Below are 12,814 nucleotides of genomic sequence, written 5' to 3' on the forward strand. Positions count from 1 at the left end.
TCTGAAACTTCAACTCTTGGTCTCTAATATAAAGTTTTGTTATCTTGACATTGCTGTATGAAGAGGCAGTGTGATGATAAGGCAGGGGAAAATCTTAATTTAAAAAAGTACAATCTCTCAGCTCACTAAAACAAAGGATAAGATATGAATTAAAGTTTAAATAGTAAGTATTAAATCCTTTTTGTCTATATGAGACAATGTGCTTCCTCTAAATTGAAAAACATAAAATTTGTGCATTTAAATATCTTTGTATTTTTGTATTTATCTGTATTCACATTGCCAAGCAGATGGTAAAATGGGAATGCAGGAATTTACCCAGTATATATAGCAAGACCAAGAAACCACTATATAGCTCATTAAGTCACAGCCATACCCAGATTCAGTTTTCAGGAGTAATTGAAAAAGATGTATTGGTGGCAATTTTGTTAACACAAACAAAAAACTCTCCAAATTTGACTTTCTAGAAAGGTCAACCCTACAGTTGGGATTATTGGAAATGAGTATTTTCAATTTTGGGGGGCTGGAATTATTTCTTGTTGCTGTATTTGAAATTTAATTAGTCAATAAGGATTTATTTAGCCCCTAACATATACCCAATACTGCCTTATAGGTTATGAGGAATTTAGAAAAATAAGATTATGCTTTGCCTTCAAGGAAATTACTAATTAGTGTGACATTTAGACAGAGTAGAAAAAGGTAATAAATGTATAGTCTTCACTAGGGTGTGCTGGGGTTATCAGCCAGACTATCTATTTCTCTCAGTCAGGATCCCGATGAGAGTTGGTTGTCAATCATCCAGCAACTAGGGATACTTCAGGGGTTACACTGGAAATGTGTCTTCATCCAACAATCAAATATGGTTTGAGCCCATCTTAATTAACAACACTACTTCCTTCTCGTCCCTTGGGTGCATTTCATATTGTCACTTTAACCAAGGTCAATAATTTAGAATAAGCTTTATTAGGAAACTAAAAGAGGGTATATCTATATATAATTGGGGTCCAATGCATATAGAGAATACCTTACATGACATCACTCTAAATCGACAGTCTAGGACCGTGTTTCCAGGAAAGTTGTGATGATGTGTAAGAGAATTGACTTGTGTAGAATGTGCCGACATTATATTGAAAAGGAGGCTCTTTGGTTGTGTGGTAAAAAGTAAAGTTTTTTAACAGTCGGTTAGTGAATACAGAAAGACACCAGTTTTTAAAGGACCACCCTTTTGGGGAGGAGATCGACAGCCATACACGGGCTACGCACGCCAGCCCAGCCGCTAAGCACTCCACTTCCGGGGTGCAAGCTTAAAAGGCAGGGAGAGAACGGAAGTGGGATCTCTCTTGCCTGCTCTCCTGGTCTGATGACTGCAACACACAGACAGACGCTGACTGGAGTTGGACGTGGCCTGGCTCACCGTTAGCAGCACGTGCCTGACGCGGCTCTCCTCTCTAAAGGTGGCCTTGGGCTTTTGGTGAGTTTTATACGGAATATAGACTAAGCTTAGACTTAAGACTACTTGTTTGTATTTCTACTTTCCTATCCCTCTAATCAACATCACCTGGTAACTACCACACAATAAAAGCTTTAACTATAGACCAGAGGTTTCTTCCATTTACTAGACTGGGAGATAAATTAAGGGAAAGGTTAAAGAGGGGAGATTTATGATCTAGTATCCAATTTTAAATCTCACAGTTGGCTGTAGAATCACTTTTAAAAGCCTGTGCACTTTAGCCACTTTTTGTCCTATTTTATTTGTCTGTTGAGACTCTGTGCTGTAAGAGAAGAGGCCATGAAGCCTTCCCCCTGTCCCCTCCTGAAGGCATATGGCCCTAGGAAAAGGCTCTCGTCCTTAACCTTTGCCTTTTCTCTTTTCCGTTAGGTAAAGGAGACTGAAAACTCTGACTCTGTGAGTTTTAGAGATCAGGACAGTGCACTGGGATCCCTGTGTTCCAGGATCTAGATTCTAGAATCCAGTCTCCTGGACCAGGGTGGGTAGCTCAGACAAGGAGTCATCTAGCAAAAGTGATAACTTTGGATATGAACTTAGTGAAACCAATTCTATGTAGAAACTGAGCTAAATAGATCCTATTCCCCTCAGAGACTGAGGAGGTATAGCAGAGAGTATGATTCCTAAATATTGACGGAAATGTTGATACGTTAGTTTTTGGTATTTCTTAGAAGTAAAAAGCCAATTGATATTAAATGGTTCCATGGAATTGGGGTGGAGCTTTAGTCATTGGTGTCTAACATTGGTGGTAATTTGGTCAGTGAAAGCTCCAGCTAATCAATCAAAGAGAGAACCTCAACCCCTCAGTATACCCTCTAATAATGAAATGTAGGTATAGCAAGCATGGATCTGGGATAGGAGAGGCTTGAACTAGTTATAGAATGTTGATTCTCCCGTGTGCATCATCACAACTGTCTAAAAAGCCCACCCTCAGCTTCTCCATGTTAAGGGATGCCATTCTAGGAATACTTTATCAGGACCAGACCCCAACTACATATATTAATATTAGAGTATCTGTCACATACATCACATGCTGTGAACCTTATCCCACTCCAACATCTCAAGCTTAGTAAAGAAGGAACCTCTAAGTTCATTTCTAAGTGGTTCTGAGTGGGAAGCTGAACAAAGGGAATTTCATTAAACATTAGGGTAACAGATTGAGCTGAAGCTTGCCAGAGTGAATGTTTTTTCTCAAATGTGGCATAACAAAGCCCAGTCAAGGAGGTAGATAGTGTCCATTTCAATTTCCTTCTCCAGGTCAGCATCAGTCACTTCTCCTTCCCCAGGCTCCACATTTCATTTCTTTACATGCTATCAGGTTAATATTTCAATCATAATACCTCAGTTCACTTAGTATTAGAATAATGTCTGTTGGATTCACTGACAGATAAGTAAAATTAGCTGGCTCCTTTTCCTTCCAATTTAAAATACCTTGAGAGCCACAAGTTGACTGTCCTTGCCCAAACACCACCACTCTCTCTGCTTTCTCAATGTCCTCTTTTAAAAAATCACCCATCCCCACCCACAGTTATCATTTAAATGCATCTTCTCTGACCCTGGGCAAGTAGCCCATTTGGTGACATACTCATTACAAATCACACAATATGGCTGTTACTGTCTACAATGTTTTCCTGGTTCTGCTCATCTCCCTCAGCATCAGTTCATGTAGGTCCTTCCAGGTTTCTTTGAAATGTTTCTGCTCATTGTTGCTTACAGCACAATAGTATTCTATTACATTTAAATACCACAGTTTGTTTAGCCATTCCTCAATTTATAGGTATTCCCTTGATTGTGAGACTATTTAAAATGATCATAAATGAACTCTAGGTTCATTCTAAAATATAAGTAAAAAAAAATTTAGGTCAGATTTGTCTCTTATGGTCCCATTACCAATGATCTTCAGTGCTATTTCATTTGCTGAAAAAAATGTGTTTGCTATTGCATATACAACAATGTCTAGAAAGGAGATGTGTAGTTCTTTTCAGCTTGGGAAGAGAAGAAACTAAATTGATATAAAAATTTGAGTGGTTGAAGAAAAGTGGAGATTTATCATTCATGGTCTCAAGGACAGTTTGGTGACTTTGGAGAAGGGATAGGTGGCAGCCCTCCCATGGAAGTAAGGCTGCCATGGCATCAGTCAGTGTCTGCCACACCTACGATTCCCTTCTTTAGCCCACAAGGTATGATTTCTAAATGGACAAGCTGGGAGGACTGTATTTTTATCTTGGGCTCTCATGTGGCAGGAGTGTTAAGAGAAGTAAGCCACGCAGAAGAAGGATTAATCAGTCAATCAAGACTTATCAATTGGCCCTTGTGCCAAGCATTATTCTAAGGCCTGGGGATAGGAGAATTCTACCTTGTCCCTGCCTTATTTCAACATTATTGATTTTTCCAACTTTATTCTGTGACAGTATAAATTTACTATATTTAATATTATTTCTCATTAACACTAATGCATTAATCTGTCCTTATGTTATTGGTGGGTGAAATGGGAGACACACAAGAGAGAACTTCAACCCTCAAGCTATTTTCCAAAAATTTTTCTCAGACATGGCAGGGAAAAAGCAGTGACTCCTCAGAGCTCTCCTCCAAACCTCTTCAAATAATGGCATAAGACAATACCTGGAGCAGCAGAACCCACAAAAAAGATGGTGTTAGATTATTTTCCAGCCAAAGACAGCTTAGAAGGTCAGCAGTAGGAGTATGCTGTGTTGGGGTGGGAGTGGCACCCAATCCCCAGGTTGAGCTGACACAGATCCAGTCCCAGACAGGCTGCACCAGAGAAAGAGACCTCTGTAGCCTCTGAATTGGCTGCAGTGCTGGTGTCTTCTGAAACTAAGTTTATAGAGGGCTTAGTGGATGGCCAAGGGAAGATTACAGGGGTCTTTGCTGGCACTGAGGCAGAACTCTGTTGGTTGTTTTTGATTTTTGTTGTTGTTGTTGTTTTTTGTAGGACAAGTGGGGTTAAGTGACTTGCCCAGGGTCACACAGATAGTAAGTGTCAAGTGTCAGAAGCCAGATTTGAAATCAGGACCTCCTGAATCCAGAGCCAGTGCTCTATCCACTGTGCTGCCTAGCTGCCCCAGAATTCTGTTGTTTTACCCCTGCTGGGAACCAGGAATCAGCCTCGAGTGGTATTGACCCAGGGGGGAGAGGAGCACCGGCTTACTGGAGCTATCAACCTATCAAAACAAAAATTTCATTTACTGGTTATAGAACAAGTAGGCTTAGGGTTATTTTCAGACCAGACACATGACAGGCTAGTGCACAACATTCCTCTCCTTAAACTTAACCACCTGGTACCCCCTGAACCTCGGGGGAGTGCAGCCTGGAAGCAGTGCCCCACTTTAAGAAGGTGTTAAAAGTCAAGTAAAAGACATGCAAGATGAGCAGACAGAGCAAGATGCGAACAAGAGAAAGTTTCTTTACTGACAAGGAAGATCAAGATGCACCTTCAAAAGACGATAGCAAGGTCAGGGCTCCTACATCCAAAGCTTCAAAGAAAAATATGAATTGGTTTCAGGCCGCTGATGCACTCAAAAAGTACTTTGAAGATAAAGTAAGAGAGGTAGAGGAAAAAATGAGAGTGATGAAGGAAAGTCATGATAAAAAAGTCAACAGCTTGAAAAGCCAAATGAAAAAGCTCTCTGAAGAAAATAATTGCCTAAGAATTAGGAATGAACAAATAGAAGCTAGTGACTTTATGAGAAACCAAGACACATTAAAGCAAATCCAAATGAATAAACAAATAGAGGGCAATGTGAAATAACTTCTTGGAAAAACAGCTGACCTGGAAAATAGATCTAGGAGAGATAATGTGAAAATTATTGCACTGGGGACAGCTAGGTGGCGCAGTGGATAAAGCCTTGGTTTCAGGAGGACCTGAGTCCTAGTCCAGATTCAGATACTTGACACTTACTAGCTGTGTAACCCTGGACAAGTTACTTAACCCTCATTGCCCCACCACCCAAAAAAAAAAAAAGAAAGAAAAGAAAAGAAAAGAAGAAAAAAAGAAAATTATTGGACTACATGATCAAAACAAGAGCTTAGACATCATCTTCTAAGAGATTGTCGGGGGGAAAGCTAGGTGGCACAGTGGATAAAGCACTGGCCCTAGATTCAAGAGGACATGAGTTCATATCTGGCCTCAAACACTTGACACTTACTAGCTGGGTGACCTTGGGCAAGTAACTTAACCCTCATTGCCCAGAAAAAAAAATTAAAAGAGAGAGAGAGAGACTGTTAGGGACAATTGCCCTGATATTCTAGAAATGGAAGGTAAAATAGAAATGGAAAGAATCCACCATTTACTTACTGAAAGAGATCCCAAAATGAAAACTTCCAGGAATATTATAGACAAATACTAGATCTCCAAGGTCAAGGAGAAAATATTGCAAGCAGCCAGAAAGAAATAATTCAAATACTGTGGAGCCATAGTCAGGATAGCACAGATATAGCAGCTTCTATATTAAAGGATTAGAGGGCATGGGATATGATATTCCAGAGGGCAAAGGAATTGGGATTGCAATCAAGAATCACCTACCCAGCAAAACTGAGTATAATCTTTCAGGGGAAAAAATAGAACTTCAATGATAAAGAGGACTTTCAGGTATTCATGATGAAAAGACCAGAACTGAATAGAAAATTTTCAAATTTTCAAATAAAAGACCCTAGAAAAGAATAAAAAGGTAAACAGGAAAAAGAAATCAAAAGGGATGCTAAAAGGTTAAACTATTTACATTTCTACATGGGAAGATGATGCTTCTAACTCATAAGAAATTTCTCAGTATTAGGACTGATGATAGAAATAAATTTAAACAAAGGAAACAGGTGGGAATTGATTATAAAAGGATGATATCTGTAAAGCATTTTTTTTCATTTATTCTTTTATTTTTTTGGGGGGGTCAGAGTTGGTTTACATACAAGGGGTCCAGCAGTGGGTGAGTGTCTTGTGACTGGGGCTAGATTTGGACTCAGGTCCTCCTGGGTTCAGAGTAGGTGCTTTGTCCACTGTGTTACCTAGCTGCCCCATGATGACATATTTAGGGTGAAACTGAGGGGTTAGAGGAAGGGGAGATGTAGAATGGGGTGAAATCCCACACAAAAGAAGCAGGAAAGGTCTTATGGAGTTGGGAGAGCGATGAGGGGAGGATCATGGCAGTGAATGAGCGTTACACTCATCAAAATTGGCTCAAACCACTTAATCTCTTCAGGTTGGCTCAAGGAGGGAATAACATACACACTCAATTGGGTGGAGGGGAAGGGATAAGGAGGGAGGGGTAAAAGAAGGATGGGTAGATTTGGGGAGGGGACAATCATAAGAAAACACTTCGAGGAAGGATAGGGTGAAAGAAAATAGATAATAGAGTAAATATAGGAGATTGAATAGGATGGAGGGAAGCAGTTAACAATAGTAACTGAAAAAAATTTTCAAGCAGAGGCAAGAGTAATATAAGATGATGATGAAGATTGATGGATTGATGATGATTGGGTGAAGAAGAGAAATGATTGATAAGGACTTATTGATGATGAGGACTGATTGATGATGAGGTGGATTAATTGATGAAGATGTTTGATTTATGATGAGTATTGATTGATAATGATGATAAAACATATGTCTGCTGTGAAGAAAATTATTTGTCAGATATAAGGTACTGTATAAATGTTACCTATCACTGTTGTTGCAAGAATCAACCTCATGGGTTTATTGTAAGGAAATCTCTCTTTAAAGTACTATATAAATGTATTTTACCATTGAAAAATTGATGAGCAGGATGCTATCAGAAAAAGTTGGAAAGACCTGCATGAGCTGATGCAATGTGAAATTTACTGTATACAAAATAACAGCAATACTGCAAGATTATGTGCTGTGAATGACTTGGATATTTTCAGTAATGCAATGATCCAAGATAACTCTGAAGGTCTTATGAAAAATGCAGTCCATCTACAGAGAGAGAACTAATATTGTCTGAATACAGATTGAAGCATAATTTTTTTGGTTAGTTCCTTTATCTGAAGTTTTGTTTTTGTCTGTTTTCTTTCTCTTTTTTTTTGTTTTGTTCTTTTTTTGTTTGTTTGGTTTTTTAGTGAGGCAATTGGGGTTAAGTGAATTGCCCAGAGTCACACAGTTAGTGAGTGTCAAGTGTCTGAGGCCAGATTTGAACTCAGGTACTCCTGACTCCAGGGCCAGTGCTCCATCCACTGAGCCATCTAGCTGCCCTGTCTGTTTTCTTTCTCAACCTGGTTAATGGGGAAACATTTTGCAGAACTGCTCATGTATACCTTATATTGAATTGCTTGAGTTCTTGGTGTGGGGGTAGGGAGGAAGGAAGAGAATTTGGAACATAAAGGTTAAAAAATTGATGTCAAAATTTGTATTTACATGTAATTTGGGAAAAATAAAATCCTAAATAAAACAACAAAAAAAAGAGTTTTTCTCTCTAAATAGAGAATTAAACATGAGACATTTTGTAACCAGTCTTCTAATGTAAAATTATTATGAATTTGGGCAAAATTGCATAATATGCCTTATAGATACAAGCCAGGGTTACATCATGTAGTCACTACTTATAGTTTGTTTAAAATAAAGTCAAAAAGAAAAAAAAAAATGTCTAAACAATTTTTCAAGTTCTTTCATGAGTCTTTTTTTTTTTTCATTCTGAGTTCATAGGCTGGGTTTAGAACAGGTCTTTAAAGAGTGGCAGACAGGAAGGGTAGGTAAATAGTCAGAATTATGGGTGGATTGGAGAAAGACCCATCAGGCTTAGAAGAATTAATGTCAATGTCCTAGAGAGTTTCAAATGAAGAATGTGCCTGAACGCATTAGGTATATGGAGATAAATACTTTCCCATTTGTAGTCAGAACATGGTAAGGCATGCATTTGCTGAGAAATTTAGCTTTGCTCTTTAGGGCAAGAAGTAATTACAAAGCTTTTAGAATAGGGTTATGATTGTGAAGACTATTGTGAATTTTTTGGTCTAGTGTTCCTTAGGGAACTCTTATTTCTTTTAAGGGAAGTAGGACATACTTAAAGGTGGAGGAAGCAGAGAATTTCTAGGAACAATTTTGGGCACCTCTGTGCTGGAGTTATTACCTTCCAGGACTCCTCCAATGCCTGCTGTTTGATACTGGAGTTAAATAATTTCAGGATTTTGCTCATGGTCAATGTTTTATCTGGTGTTAATGCCTGCATTTAAGCCAATTTACTTAAAGACTTCCAGTTCAAGTTTTCAGGCTCAGAGAATCATATCAATAGTAATAAAGATAAAAGAAAGGCAACTTTACCTACATTGTGTGAAAGACACCAGGTGAAAGATGCCAGAGTGACAAACAAAAGCTTGAGAATTTGACCTTTACTTTCTCAAAAATTAGTTTAAAAATAAATGTAGTGATAAGCACTTCATTTTTTAAACTATGATTACTACCTTTAGTGATACACTCTAAAATTTTTAACTAATGCTGAAAGCATGGAATGTGAAACACCTGTTTAGTCTGGGTATCCTATCATTACCTTGAATATTCCAGGAAAAAGAGCTTTGAAATTATTAAGAAGAATTCTTTGTAGTATATCTCAAAACTGAACTCAAACTTGGTGCCATATACACAAATATACATGTATATACATATATAATTCATTCTTCCAATATCTCAGAATTTTTATTAGGCTTTATAATCACATTGTTATTCTACTATTCCTTAACTGGCAGGTTTTGAAATTGTAAGTTATTGAGCAACGCCAAAGAAGATCACATGAAGTGTGACATATAAAAATACAATTGCCCTGTGATACAGTGGACAGTTAATTAAATCTGGCATCAGAAGCCAAGGTTTGAATCTTGGCTATGGTATCTTGGAAAACTCACTTCCCTTTTTTGGGGTCTCAGATTACTCAATTGGGAAATGAAGGGGATGGATTAGATCTCAAAGGTTCCCTAGAACTCTAAATGATATGATTAGAGGAGACTAAATATTATTTCTAAGTTAGTTTTATAATATAGTATACATACACTTTCTCTACCCTCTTCCTCAAATGGCCACTGATTGTTGACCATGTCTGGAGGACAATACTAAGTTTTCATTTGCTTAGAGGTAGGAAATGCAACTCTTTTTACTCATCTGGCTTCTGGAATGCTTATTAGTTTAGCTATACTGCACCTGAGGTCCATGCCACCTGTCAGTGTGATATAGTTATTCCTAGCAATTGTATGCCAGACATGTCACTTACACCAACACTTTCCCCACACATATCATGGGAGGACACACTGTGGTTCAGAATCACTCTTTGGTTTACCATGGACTTACAGCTTTGACTTTATTATATTTCAATTTCTAATGACTTCATACACTCCTTCTGTTAAATCATCTGATCTTTCCTCCAATAGAAACCATATTCTGGCACAATATGCTGGACAAGTAATGAATATGCTATCATTGGCACAACTTCCCATTGCACCTGGATTCATTAAAATATGCCGAAATGTTGCATAAATGGCAAAAACAAGCAAGACGTTCGTTCCTCCCTATTTGATTCATACGGGAGTCTGTGACAGAGATTAAGGGACTATTTCAAAGTGACAACACAATGATTTGGATGCACAGGTGATCTGGTTTCTTGTATGCAATGGGGCTTCTTTAGCATGTTTTCACTCTTGAAGCAAATTTCTGAGACACAATGGAGCAATAATTTTTTCCCTTAAGAACTAATTGTATGAATCAAGGCAGCTTCCTTATACTGCCATATTTTCCTCATTTGGAAAATTAAAAGAGGAAATATGTAAATAGGTAAGGAACTCTTCTACTTCTAACTGGTGGGTCTTCTGCAAACCTAATCAACAATTTGGAATAGGAAGCCCACTTAAGACAAGGCAAAAGAGGATCTTCATTCAAGATCTCCTTAGTTTCCCTTTGGCAGTGGAATATAATCTGAAAATGGCCTCACACATTTTGTTCTCTTCCAGATTTTCCCTTCAGGTTTATGTAGCATGAAGCTAGAGACCATGTCAAGTTAAACTGGCCAATAAGATAAAGGTTAACTCACCACAAGATCTTAGAGAAGGAATATGGGAATACTGGAGCCACCTGCTGATAAGGTAACTAATGAGGACAGATAAAAGCAATTTAGTGATCAGCATTGTAGGAAGGAGGTAAATGATCTGAGTTTCTGAGCTACTTGAGAGAGGCAGTTGGGTCTCAACATCAAAATGTCATGGTCAGCATTTATTTTGTCACCTTGTGTCATCTTAAATAAATTCTGTAACGCTAAAAGAAAGGGTGCCAATGAGAACCAAAAATAAAGAGGCTACACAAAAAAAAGTGGAGGAGAAGATTAATTAGGAGGGAAACTGATGCATGTTGCTGGCTCCTTTAGGGACATAAAGCAGCACCCTGATACCAGCTGTCATTAGATACTTCATAGGAAACATTTTTATAAGGTAGGGGAGAGAATAATGAAAAGACTTGTGAAGAATCTTTTTTTTTAAACTAAATATATTTCGTCATACCAGGACAATTACTCTAATCTGTGTTCTTTGATGCTAAAATTTGGAGTAGGTATTTACCTCATTCACTGAAGCATTTTTAGGGAAGGGAAAAATTTTAGTGAGGAATCTCTTATGTAAAGGTGAAAATGTATTTGAGTTGAAATCAAATGTTTTCAACAGTAATTTTAAAAGCAAGAATAATTTGTTAAAACTTTTTTGGGGTTTCTTCATTTAAGTTTCAATATTATTTGGAAGTTGAAGAATAAACAAAATATAAAGAATATTATTGCTGCAATTGAAAAACAACAACTATCAATAAAGTTTTTATAGTGTGCCAGGCACTGTGCAAGGAACATAAATGCAAGAAGAAAGGAAGATAGTTCCTGTCATCAAAGAGCCTACATTGTAATGGGGAAGACAGCACATAAAAGGAGTTTGAAAAGGGAGGGGAATACACAGTGCAGGTGCATGGTAAGAAAAATGCCTGACTACTACTTGCAGAGGAAAGAGATATGGATGGCCTGTGGACCTTCCTAAATGGAGGTTCTGGGAGAAGCCATTGAATCAGAAGGAGGGCCCACAGAGATGGAGCATGCTTTTTTTTTAAAGCAACAAACATATTTATTTTATTTTTTCCAGTTTTCATGTAAGGGTAGTTTTCAACATTCATTTTCATAAGATTTAGGGTTTCAAAATTTTCTCCCTCCCTCCCTTTCCTCCTCCCTCCACAAGATCACAACCAGATTATACACACACACACACACACACACACACACACACACACACACACAATCTACAAGTGTTCTTTTTATCAGTTCTTTCTATGGGGGTGGATAGTAAGCTTCCTCATTAGTCCCTTGGAATTGTCTTGGATCATTGCACTGCTGAGAGTAGTTGTCATTCACAACTGCTCATTGAACAATACAGCTGTCACTATGTACAATGTCCTCCCATCTCTGCTCACTTCATTATATATCAGTTCATGAGTCTTTCCAAGTTTTTCTGAGATCATCCTGTTTGTCACTTCACCAAAATCATATAAGCACAGCTTCTTCCATTACTCCTCAATTTATGGACATTCCCTTGATTCTCAATTCTTAGCCACTACAAAGAGTTGATATAAATATTTGTGTATAATTTCCCCCCTTTTCTCTTTTTCATGATCACTATCGTTAACTGTTTCCCTTCCATCCTATTCCCTTCACCATGATATCTATTCTGTTATCCATCTTCTTTCATCCTATCCCTCTTCAAAAGGGATTTGTTTCTGTCTGTCCCCTCCCCCAATCTGCCCTTCCTACTTTTGCCCCTCTCACTTTATCCCCTTCCCCTCCTATTTTCCTGCAGGGTTAGAGAGATTACTCCACCCAAATGAGTTTGTACTCATTCCCTCCTTGAACCAATTCTAATGAGATTGAGGTCTTTGAGCTAATTCTGATAAGTGTTAGGCTCATTTACTGCCCATTTGGGTGTGTGTGTTAGTCCTTCCTTGAGGCAACTCTGATGATTGCAAAATTCATTTACTGCCCTGCTCCTCTCCCATATCTTCCCCCATTCCATAAGCCTTTTCCCGTTTCTTTCATTTACAATTTCACCTCTGCTCTTCCCCCTCCCCCAGTACTTTCCCCTCATCCCTCAATTTAACCCTAAGGATGTCATCATGGGCCATTTAGTTGGCACAGTGGACAAAGCATCCACCCTGGATCCAGGGGGATCCCAGCCAAAATCCAGCCTCAGATACAAGACAGTCACCCACAGCATGACCCCAGGTAAGTCCCTCAACTCCAATTTTTTATGGTTCTCTAAGGTCTTGTATTTGAAAGTCAAGTT

The 12,814-nt window shown here is 38.3% G+C and overlaps 1 pseudogene; it reads left to right on the top strand.

Annotated features, from left to right (window-relative positions):
- Nucleotides 1-4,889: 4,889 nt before the first annotated feature.
- Nucleotides 4,890-12,814, top strand: part of LOC122754708 — a 57,203-nt pseudogene continuing 49,278 nt past the window's right edge.

The sequence above is a fragment of the Dromiciops gliroides genome, chromosome 4 (assembly GCF_019393635.1).
Source record: "Dromiciops gliroides isolate mDroGli1 chromosome 4, mDroGli1.pri, whole genome shotgun sequence".
In the NCBI taxonomy this organism is placed as follows: Eukaryota; Metazoa; Chordata; class Mammalia; order Microbiotheria; family Microbiotheriidae; genus Dromiciops; species Dromiciops gliroides.